The 11,785-nt window shown below is 39.4% G+C and overlaps 1 long non-coding RNA gene across 1 annotated transcript; it reads left to right on the top strand.

Moving 5' to 3' along the window:
- The first annotated feature begins 779 nt into the window (after positions 1 to 779).
- LOC138741787 (uncharacterized) lies at positions 780 to 11,412 on the top strand. The gene is made up of 3 exons (XR_011343757.1): positions 780 to 911; positions 7,665 to 7,758; positions 11,180 to 11,412. It is a non-coding gene; the product is annotated as an uncharacterized lncRNA (long non-coding RNA).
- Positions 11,413 to 11,785: the final 373 nt, after the last annotated feature.

Here is an 11,785-nt window from a genome sequence, read left to right as displayed (position 1 = left end):
GGGGGACTAATTGTTTTCTCAATAGAGGTGGAGGTGGCTGAAAGCACATAAATTGTCTTCTGCCAAAGCCCCCGATATCCACAAAAGTGATTACAATATCCCCACCTCCCTTCTATGACTTCCACAACGCTCCAGCTTCTTACTCTGACGTTTCTAAATAAAAGAACGAAAACATCCAGCTCCACTACACTATTGATTTTGAATTTTCCACACGACTCTTGACACCCAAAAAGGGTCGATTCCAACTACCTAAGGTTGAATGTTCGCACAAAGAGTTTTATGATCGAACTGGATATTGTTACACCGAATTTAATTAAACACACAAATTGTCGAGGTTTGAATACATTTTTTTGTGTTTGTTCGAACTGTGAACTGATTATATGCTACACCACTTCTAATGTGTGTCTAGGAAAGATTTGAAGGTCTATCTCCTGTGTTGTTTTATCTCTGCTTTTATGTCATACATTGTGTTCATTTCTCTCGGGAAGAACACCGGATTACAGCCAATTATTCAATTTCCCCCTGTACATTCGAATGACGGGCGGAAACAAGAACTCACGGGTAAAGTCCCGCGCACAGTGGGATAATATACGAACTCCTTACAGAGAGCATGGAATTCGAACGTGAATTGCTGTTGTGTAATAGCGTTGCACTAACCGTTATTCTAACCGTTTCTTTATAGAAAAATAAACACAATGGTAGGTAAACTCAAAAGTTTTCTATAAGTTTAATAAATGCGCCTGCGCACCAGATAATTTTCATCTTTCTGTCCAACAGTCTAGACAGCCGTGGTGCTCAGCCACAGTGCATCTTAACAACCTATGCAAAATGAAACGTTCAGTCTCCCGATATAATTGTTGTCTTGCAGAATCGTGCAGTTGTGTTGACCGGGTTGATTTGAAGGATGACGGGTAAGGTTATGAGGAGAGATTGAGTTGTCTGGGCATGTACTGAATGGAATTTACACGAATATTCGGGGATCATAGAGAAACATATAAAATTATGATAGGCAAATATAATATTGAAGTAGGCGAGTTGTCTGAATTTGTAGGGGAATCCAGAAATCGGGGACAGAGAATCAGCCAGTTGATTAAGATGAGCAGCTGTTCTTTTTTTCCAGAGCGAAAATAATGAAAGGAATTTGCTGATAATTGAAGCAGTTGCGGAAACCTCAGAAAAAATATTTCAAAGTTAGAATATATTTGTACTAATAAGGGATTTAAGGATATGGGTAAAAGTCAGGCAAGTGGACAAAGTCCATCATAAAATAAGGTAGGATATTATTCAATTGCGGAGCAGCTTGATGGTCTGGAAAGCAGACCATCCTCCTCCTTTTCCTTATATTTTGTAGGTGAAGAGTGTCATGATAATGAATATGTATAAGATGTACCGGAAGTCACGTGGTATGGGAGAGAGATAAGAACACAAGCAGGAGAACAAAGGGAAACGGGAAAATAAAAAGACACTGAGAAGTTTATCTGATAAAACTTGTGTTTAATGTTTTATTAACTTCACATTTCGGGCCACAAATGTGACATTGGCGACGAGGATGAAAGAAGCTTGAAGAAAATTAAAGACTAAACAAGATTACAGAGGATTACAGACAACTTCAAGGTGATAAGAATTTTCTCTTTGTCTCAGTACTTTTGGGGCTGGAATATTTCCTCATGGCTGGTCCAAACTGTGACTTTCTAACACATAGTGGAATTGCTCATTTTGACTCAACGGGTGATGCAAGCACTGTAAGTGTGAAGTGGAAAGCATGGCTGGAAGCATTTGAATCCTATGCCGACAGTCGTGGCCTATTTCTACATACCGGTACAGTTGAACAAAAAGCGCAGAGAAGGGCGTTACTTCTTTTCACTGCAGGACCCTCAGTTCGGGAAACATTTAAGACACTTTTGAATACTGGAAGAAAAAATGAGTACCAGAAAGCGGTAGATGCATTAAATGCACACTATGTAGTGACACCGAATGCTACATTTCAACGCCATTTGTTTCGGAGAACGAGACAAGAAGATGGCCAGACAATTGCTCAGTACGTAACGAGACTACGCCAGCTAGCTGTTGGATGCAATTACATGCCATCTGATTTGAACAACCAATTATTGGATCAAGTCGTACAGCACTGTAGATCAGATAAACTCAGAAGACATCTACTGGAAAGAGGGAGTGAGTTGGAACTCACTAATGCTTTAACCATGGCTGCTGCATCAGAGGCTGTTGAAGGGCAATTTCATACCATGACCCTGAAAGACAACTCAAGCCAGCAAATTAAGAGGCCAAGATATATGTCGACACAGGACGTGGAGTGTTATCGATGTGGAAACCGAGGTCACTTTGGAAAAGACCCATATTGCCCGGCCAAAGGCAAAGTTTGCAGAAAGTGTGGAGGTAAGGACCACTTTGCAAAGAAGTGCAAAAGCAAGTCCAATGCAGACCAGAAGAGGAAGAGTACAACTTCCAAAGGCAAAGCCTGGGGGAAAGGAAAGTATCCTGGAAAGAAAGATACCATAACCAGATAGACGGTGACGATGATGATACCCAGGAGGAACAGAGTTGTTACCAATTTACGTTGAATGAAGTACGTCATGAGAAGGTCCCAGTGATCATTGGTGGAGTGACAGTGCAGGTCATTGTAGACTCAGGAAGTGACAGTAATGTGATTAATCGACATTTATGGGAGAAGTTGAAAAGGAAAAAGATCATCTGTACCTCAAAGAAGTGTTCCAAGAAACTGTATCCATACACAGCAACCAAGCCATTGCAGACTATTGGATGTTTTACTGCAACTGTTGAAGCTGGAGATAAGTACAGCGAAGCAGAGTTTATGGTCATAGAAGAGAGGGGAGAACCATTGCTGAGTAGAAGCACAGCACAAGACCTGGCAATACTTCATATTGGAGCTTGTGTCAATTCAATTAAGTCATACGAGGATATGAAGCAAGAATTCCCCGCAGTCTTCCAAGTAGTAGGAAAGCTGAAAGGTCGACAATTGAAGCTAGCGGTAGATGAAACGGTCAAACCCAAGGCACAACCAATGCGCTGAACTCCGTTTGAACTTTGTGGGAAAGTCGAAGCCAAAATTAAAGAATTGTTCGAACAAGACATTATTGAACCGGTGGAACATTCGACACAATGGGTCAGTCCCGTAGTGATTGTGCCCAAACCAAAGGGTGACATAAGACTATGTGTTGACATGAGAATGGCAAATGAAGCTATAATTAGAGAACGACACCCTATACCAACGGTGGAGGAAATACTTCAAGAACTAACTACCAGTAAGATATTCTCAAAAATTGATCTGAAATGGGGCTATCATCAATTAAAGCTGGATCCAGGTTCCCGAGATGTGACAACATTTGTGACTCCCTGTGGATTGTATCGTTACAAGAGACTATCATTTGGAATTAATGCAGCTTCGGAGATCTACCAGTATGAAATCCATCGAGTGATTCAAGGCATTCCTGGAGTTGACAACATTTCTGACGACATCATAGTTCATGCACCAATGAAGGAAGAGCATGACAAACGGTTGAGGCGTTTACTATCTAGACTACAGGAGGCAGGCCTTAGCATGAATGGAAACAAGTGCCAGTTTGGTGTGTCAGAAATGGACTTCATGGGACACAGACTTACACGGGAAGGACTAAACCCTGCAGAGGCCAAGGTGAAAGCTATTGCAGAGGCACGTGCACCTCAGAACGCAACAGAGGTGAGGAGTTTCCTGGGATTGGTCAATTTTTGTGCAAAGTTCATTCCTAATTTCGCTACAGTGGCAGAACCACTAAGAAAACTAACCAGGAAAGGTGTACCATTTCATTTTGGATCTGAGCAGAAGAAACGTTCACAGCGCTGAAGCAAAGCCTGACAGTTGCAAAAACTCTTGGATATTACGATCCGGCGGCATCAACCAAAGTCATAGCGGATGCCAGCCCGGTTGGTTTAGGAGCCGTGTTGGTCCAGATGCATGATGGAGGACCAAGAATCATTGCCTATGCCAGCAGATCATTATCAGATGTGGAAAGAAGATACTCTCAGACAGAGAAAGAAGCACTCGGACTTGTATGGGCCTGTCAGAGGTTCCATGCATATTTATACGGCATTGAATTTGAACTCATCACAGATCATAAGCCATTAGAGGTGATCTATGCACCTAGATCCAAACCATGTGCCAGAATAGAGAGATGGGTACTCAGACTACAACCCTACAAATATAAAGTAATCCACATTGCAGGGAAAGCAAACATTGCAGATCCGCTGTCCAGATTGGTGAAGGATGGATGTCCACAATCCAAGTCAGAATTGGGAACAGAAACAGAGAGCTTTGTACGCTACGTAGCTATTCAGGCGACACCGAAAGCTGTGACTATGAAGGAGGTCGAGAGAGAATCCGAACGTGATCCAGAACTCATGGAAGTAAGAGAATGCATACAGAGTGGACAATGGGACAAGTGTACTCACAAGGCTTACATTCCCATTAGAGACGAACTTTGTTGCATCGCACAGTGTGTATTAAGAGGTTGCAGATTGGTGATTCCGCAAAGATTGAGACCGAAGATCGTATCCTTAGCGCATGAAGGACACCTAGGTATTGTTGGTACCAAGCAAAACCTCAGGACCAAGGTATGGTGGCCAGGTTGTGATAAAAACGCCGAGAAATTTGTTAAAACTTGTCACGGATGTCAAATCACAAGTAGGAGTAATCCGCCAGAACCGATCCGGAGTACGCAACTCCCGACAGGAGCATAGATCGACGTAGCTGTTGATTTTCTTGGACCTTTACCGACGGGTGAATCAATTATGGTAGTGATAGATTACTACAGCAGATACTATGAATACGTGGTGTGAAGTCCACAACCACTGAAAAAACAATACAAGCATTAGCAGAGATATTCGCAAGATATGGATTACCTGTTACATTATACTCTGACAATGGTCCACAATTCATTTCAGAGACATTTGCAGAATACATGAGGACCACAGGTATCCACCATCATAAAGTAACTCCGAAATGGCCGCAAGCCAATGGAGAAGTAGAGAGACAAAATCAGTCCATTGAAAAACGATTGAGGATTGCACACGCAGAAGGACAAAATTGACATCCATCCTTCACCAATCTGGACAGCGGATCAGCAATGTTTGTTCTCCCTGCAATGTGGATTACTTTATATTTGTAGGGTTGTATTCTGAGTACCCATCTCTCTATTCTGGCACATGGTTTGGATCTAGGTGCATAGATCACCTCTAATGGCTTATGATCTGTGATGAGTTCAAATTCAATGCCGTATAAATATGCATGGAACCTCTCACAGGCCCATACAAGTCCGAGTGCTTCTTTCTCTGTCTGAGAGTACCTTCTTTCCACATCAGATAACGATCTGCTGGCATAGGCAATGATTCTTGGTCCTCCGTCATGCATCTGGACCAATACTGCTCCTAAACCAACCAGGCTGGCATCCGCTATGACTTTGGTTGATGCCGCCGGATCGTAATATCCAAGAGTTTTTGCATCTATCAGGCTTTGCTTCAGCGCTGTGAATGCTTTCTTCTGCTCAGATCCAAAATCCTGGTTAGTTTCCTTAGTGGTTCTGCCACTGTAGCGAAATTAAGAATGAACTTTGCACAAAAATTGACCAATCCCAGGAAACTCCTCATCTCTGTTGCGTTCTGAGGTGCACGTGCCTCTGCAATTGCTTTCACCTTGGCCTCTGCAGGGTTTAGTCCTTCCTGTGTAAGTCTGTGTCCCATGAAGTCCATTTCTAACACACCGAACTGGCACTTGTTTCCATTCACGGTAAGGCCTGCCTCCTGTAGTCTAGATAGTACACGCCTCAACCGTTTGTCATGCTCTTCCTTCGTTGGTGCATTGACTATGATGTCGTCAGAAATGTTGGCAACTCCAGGAATGCCTTGAATCACTCGATGGATTTCATACTGATAGATCTCAGAAGCTGCTTTAATTCCAAATGATAGTCTCTTGTAACGATACAATCCACAGTGAGTCACAAATGTAGTTACATCTCGGGAACCTGGATCCAGCTTTAATTGATGATAGCCCCATTTCAGATCAATTTTTGAGAATACCTTGCTGGTAGTTAGTTCTTGAAGTATTTCCTCCACTGTTGGTATAGGGTGTCGTTCTCTAATTATAGCTTCATTTGCCATTCTCATGTCAAAACATAGTCTTATGTCACCCTTTGGTTTGGGCACAATCACTACGGGACTGACCCATTGTGTCGAATGTTCCACCAGTTCAATAATGTCTTGTTCGATCAATTCTTTAATTTTGGCTTCGACTTTCCCACGAAGTCCAAACGGAGTTCGGCGCATTGGTTGTGCCTTGGGTTTGACCGTTTCATCTACCGCTAGTTTCAATTGTCGACCTTTCAGCTTTCCTACTCCTTGGAAGACTGCGGGGAATTCTTGCTTCATATCCTCGTATGACTTAATTGAATTGACACAAGCTCCAATATGAAGTATTGCCAGGTCTTGTGCTGTGCTTCTACTCAGAAATGGTTCTCCACTCTCTTCTATGACCATAAACTCTGCTTCGGTGTACTTATCTCCAGCTTCAACAGTTGCAGTAAAACATCCAATGGTCTGCAATGGCTTGGTTGCTGTGTATGGATACAGTTTCTTGGAACACTTCTTTGAGGTACAGATGATCTTTTTCCTTTTCAACTTCTCCCATAAATGTCAATCAATCTAATTACTGTCACTGCCTGAGTCTACAATGACCTGCACTGTCACTCCACCATTCAACGTAAATTGGTAACAACTCTGTTCCTCCTGGGTGTCATCATCGTCACCGTCTATCTGGCGAATGGTATCTTTCTTTCCAGGATACTTTTCTTTCCCCCAGGCTTTGCCTTTGGAAGTTGTACTCTTCCTCTTCTGGTCTGCATTGGACTTGCTTTTTCACTTCTTTGCAAAGTGGTCCTTACCTCCACACTTTCTGGTGGATTTGACCTAAGGAAGAATGAATGTTACCACTATTCCCGTCACGGTGTAGATACCGTGTATACATTTTCTACCAATTTCTCGGTTTGTGGGTTATATTTATTTTCAAGTAGTTGTAGGATCGTACTGGAAATTGCTACACAGAATGTAATTAAATACACATGATGTTCTGATTTTAATACTCCCTTTTGTGTTTACGAATTGCGAGGAGATAACATGAGGCAGCATTTCTAAAGTGTGTCCTGAATATATATGAAGGCCTACTTTCAGTGTCGTTTTATCTCTGTTTCTCTGTCATATATTGTGTTACTTTCTGTCGGGAAGAACACCAGATTACATCCAATTGTCGAACAGCACCCCCCCACGCACCCCTCCCGTATTTTCGAATGATTCGAGGAAACCAGAACTCATGGGTTAATCCAACTTACACAGTGGGATAATTTACATACTCCGTACAGACAGCACGGAGTTCGAACTCGAGTTCCTGATGCTGTAATAATGTTGCACTAACCGCTATTCTAACCGTTATCCTAAGGTTAAAAAAAACCCATAATGCTCCATAAATTGACCAGTTATCCATGAGTTTAATCCCGTTCTCTCTGTTCCACTGTGGCGACTGAGGTGGTGCTCAGTGACAGTGCATCTTAAGAACATATGCAAAATGAAACATACAGTCTCCCGATGCAATTTCTGTATTGCAGAGTCGTGCAGTTGTGTTCTCCCTCCTTAAGGAAAGATGTGACTGCTGGAGTCGGTGTGGAGAAAGTTCACCAGGTTGATTAGAGGGATTTGTGTGTAAGAATGTGACGAGATTTTTATACATCTTGGAATGTACTGATTTGAATTTACACTAATACATGGGGATCAGAGAGAAACATATAAAATTATGAATGTTGTGGATAATATAGAAGTAAGTGAGTAGTCTTAGTTTGTAGTCGAAGCCAGAACTAGAGAACAGAGCCCGAAGAATCAGCCAGTAGATTTATGACAGAGATGAGGAACTGGTTCTTCTTCATCAAAATTAATAAATGGAATTTTCTGCCCATTGAAGGAGTGGACGCAACCTCAGAAAATATAATTTAAGACAGTGTTATGGGGGGCATGGCAAGATGGCTAGAGTCTAGACGTGCAATCTTGACCTCTCTGGCCAGACTTTTAAATAGCTGTTTTGTAACCCTTTGTTTTCAAATTTAAACTTTTAAAATTATAGTTTAAAGTATTAAGGAATTATTATGGCCACTAATGGTTAAAAGTCTAAACCTCAAGTTCATAAGAAGTTACATTTTTGAAGTGCTGAAGATTTGAGGCCTAGACGACCTGATACAGCCCCAGGCTCAATCTTTTCATTGTCTAAACCCCAAAGATTGCCTGTGGGGGCTGAAAAAAACCTATTACTCACCAAATGAAGGATGGCGCTGGAATTACACATTCTCCGGAGAAGGTGCGTGTTCCCAAGAAGTGGACCCCAATTTGGAAAGCCTTTCGATTTCAATCGATTTCCACACAGGAAGTCGACTCCATTGTTGGAAATGCATCAGGTAGCGTTTCAATCTGAAGAAATCGTTTTTCTTCATGAATTGATGGTAAAACAACGGGATAAGGGGGGAGACCAGTGGCGACTCCCTGAGGAAGTCAGAGTGCCGTCACTGGGAGTCTAGACCCGCAGTAAAACTTTTAATATGCCTTCTGTTGAGTTGCAGCAGGATCTGCTGTTAAGTTGTTCTGCCACTATGTCAGAGAGAGCAGAGCTGAGCTTGACTGAATCACAGTGAATGCAATTAAATGAAGTTATTCAAGGTGTTATAAAACCTTTGTTTACATCTCAAATGAATGAAATTACTCAAATGAATGCTGGTATAAGTTCAGAATTAAATATGGTTAAGACACGTGTGGATGCATCTTATGAAGAATTTTTAAAAAATTCAGATTGCTTTTTTGGAATGTAAACAACAAGTGACTTCTAACACAGAAAAAGTTTTTAAGGTGAAAAAATCCATCATGGAATTAGGACAATGTGAGAAGGAGCTAGAAAGAAAAATAGATTATTTGGAGAATCAAAGCAGAAGGAATAATGTGAAAATTGTTGATTTGCCAGAAGGTATAGAAGGGCAAGATCCTCTTCGTTTCTTTAAAGATTGGATTCCGCAAATATTAGGGCAAGAATTTTTCTCTGGGGGTTTGGCACTGGAAAGAGCCCATAGAGCTTTAAGGAGAACACCCACAGCTGGTCAACCACCGAGACCGGTAATAATTCGATGTTTCAGTTATTTGGACAGAGAAGCAATACTTCAACTTGCAGTACAAAATGCGAGACAATGACAAACCCCATTATTGATTCAGAATAGCAGAGTCTTTTTTTATCCTGATTTGACCCAAGAGGTCATTCCACGTCAACATCGAATCAAGAAGTTTTGTGGCGTAAAGGTTATAAGTCTACTTTTTGTAACCCTGCAGTGTTGAAAGTGTTTTATGGAGACCATCAATTTCGGTTTTTTGAAACTGATCGTGAAGCAATGATTTTTGCTGATTCATTGTCAGATATAAAGGGACAAAGACATACTCCATCATTATCTCCTAAAGAAAATTCTGGTTGCTCTGGAAACAGAAGAAATGGGAGAAATGTGAAAAACAGGAATGGAAAAAGTCTGCGTCCTTCTGAAATGGGATCTTCAAGATTGGAATCTTCTGGATAAAAAGAAGAATTTTCTTATTCTATTTTTTTCTTTTGTTATCAGGATACTTTCATGTTATTGACTGTTTGGCTGGGGAGGGAGAGATTTGCACTAAGTTCTTTACTAGTCATCAGCCACTGGTGGGTGACCCACACCCAATTTTTGTTTAGGGGATTACTACCTTTTGGTAGTTTTTTTTTGGGGGGGGGTTTCTTTTTATTATTATTATTATTTTTATTTTTTAAAGCTTTTAATTGGCGATTGGCAATTTTTTAAATTGGAGGGCCTACATACGTTCATTGGAGTTTTTATATAAAGATATTATTGGTATTTCGTAATAATAGTAGAAGTCAAAGTTGAGGTTTGCTACTTTTAATGTTCGAGGATTAAATAGTCCGATTAAGCATAAGTGAGTCTTTGCATATATTAGGAAAATGTAAATTAATATTGCTTTGTTAGAATGTGAAGGAAAGGGTGAAATTAAAAATGGACTGGGTTGGGCATGTATATTTGTCCTCATTTAATTCTAGGGCTAAAGGTGCAGCAATTTTGATACATAAAAAATTATCTTTTGAATTACAATCAATGGAGGAAAAGGCAGGATGTATTCTTAAATTGAATTGTGTGAATTTTGGAAATTACTTAATATTTATGCCCCAAATGCAGATGATGAAATATTTATTTCAGATGCATTTTTATGTTTGGCTCAGGCTAATGATAATATTTCAGTTGGTGGTGATTTTAATTGTATTTTGGAACCTTCATTAGATTAATCTCCAAAGAAAGTTAAAAAATCCAAGATGGCAATTCAGGTCCAAGCGTTGATGAAAGATCTTAATTTAGTAGATATTTGGAGACGTCTTAATCCGACAGAGAAAGATTTTTCTTTGTATTCATCTGGACATGAATTGTTTTCAAGGATTGACTTCTTTTTAGTATTGGAACATTTACAAGGGAAAATACAACAAGTGGAATATAAAAGTAGGGTGATTTCAGATCATTCTCTGTTATATTTTACATATGAAACTTCTGAGAAAATTCATATTGCTTATCATTGGAGATATACAATGTTGTTAAAAATATGGAATTATTTGATTTTTTAAAATTATTAATCTTTTGAAAGAAAATTCTAATTCTCTTCAAAGTAAGTTTGTATTATGGGATGCTATGAAAGCCTATTTGAGAGGACAAATAATTAGTTATACTAAAATAAAAAAAAGAATCGATTAAATCAGAGCCTCAAATTAGAAAAAACAGATCATTGAATTAGAAAAGGAATTTCAGAAATATGCTACAGAAGATCAGAAAATAGAATTATCTAGGCTGAAATTGAAAAATTATACTTTGCAATCTTATCAATTTGAATGTGTGATTAATAGGACTAAACAACGGTATTACGAATGGGGAGAGAAAGCACATAATGTACTGGTGTGGCAATTAAAGAAATAACAGATATGGAGGACTATTAATGCAGTTAGATGGAATTCTCTTATCACTTATAAACCTCATGAGATTAATGATGAATTTTATTTATTTTATAAAAGGTTATATACATCTGATGGAAAACAGGAACCTGGATCGATTGATCTTTTTTTTATCACAGTTGTATTAACCGATATTAGAGGATGGAGATATACAGGAGTTAGAAGAACCATTTACTGATTCGGAAATTAAAATGGCTATGATGGAAATGCCGAATGGTAAATCTCCTGGTGATGATGGATTTTATAACATTTTTTATTATGATTTATCTACAGTGTTTAGGGATGTATTTTGTCAAGTTGGAGAACATTATGAATTACCTGAGTCTTGTTCTAGTGCTTTAATTACAGAAATTCCTAAATCAAGATAGATTTCCTTTGAAAATATCTTCATATAGACCAATTTCGTTGTTAAATATAGATTACAAAATAATAGATAAAATATTAGCCAATAAATTGGCTATATTTTTACCAAAGTTGATTCATATTGATCAAACAGGTTTTATCAAGAATAGATATGCTTCAGATTACATTTTGCACGTGATTCGTTGGATTAATAGATTTTGACAATCTTTAGATCACCCGGTGGTGATATCCTTAGATACAGAAAAAGCTTTTGATATAGTTGAATGGAATTTTTTGTTTAAAGCTTTGGAGAATTTTAAGTTT

This window comes from Narcine bancroftii, chromosome 8 (assembly GCF_036971445.1).
Source record: "Narcine bancroftii isolate sNarBan1 chromosome 8, sNarBan1.hap1, whole genome shotgun sequence".
In the NCBI taxonomy this organism is placed as follows: domain Eukaryota; kingdom Metazoa; phylum Chordata; class Chondrichthyes; order Torpediniformes; family Narcinidae; genus Narcine; species Narcine bancroftii.
The sequence above is the reverse complement of the archived record's forward strand: the minus strand, read 5'-3'. Positions and strand labels throughout refer to the sequence as shown.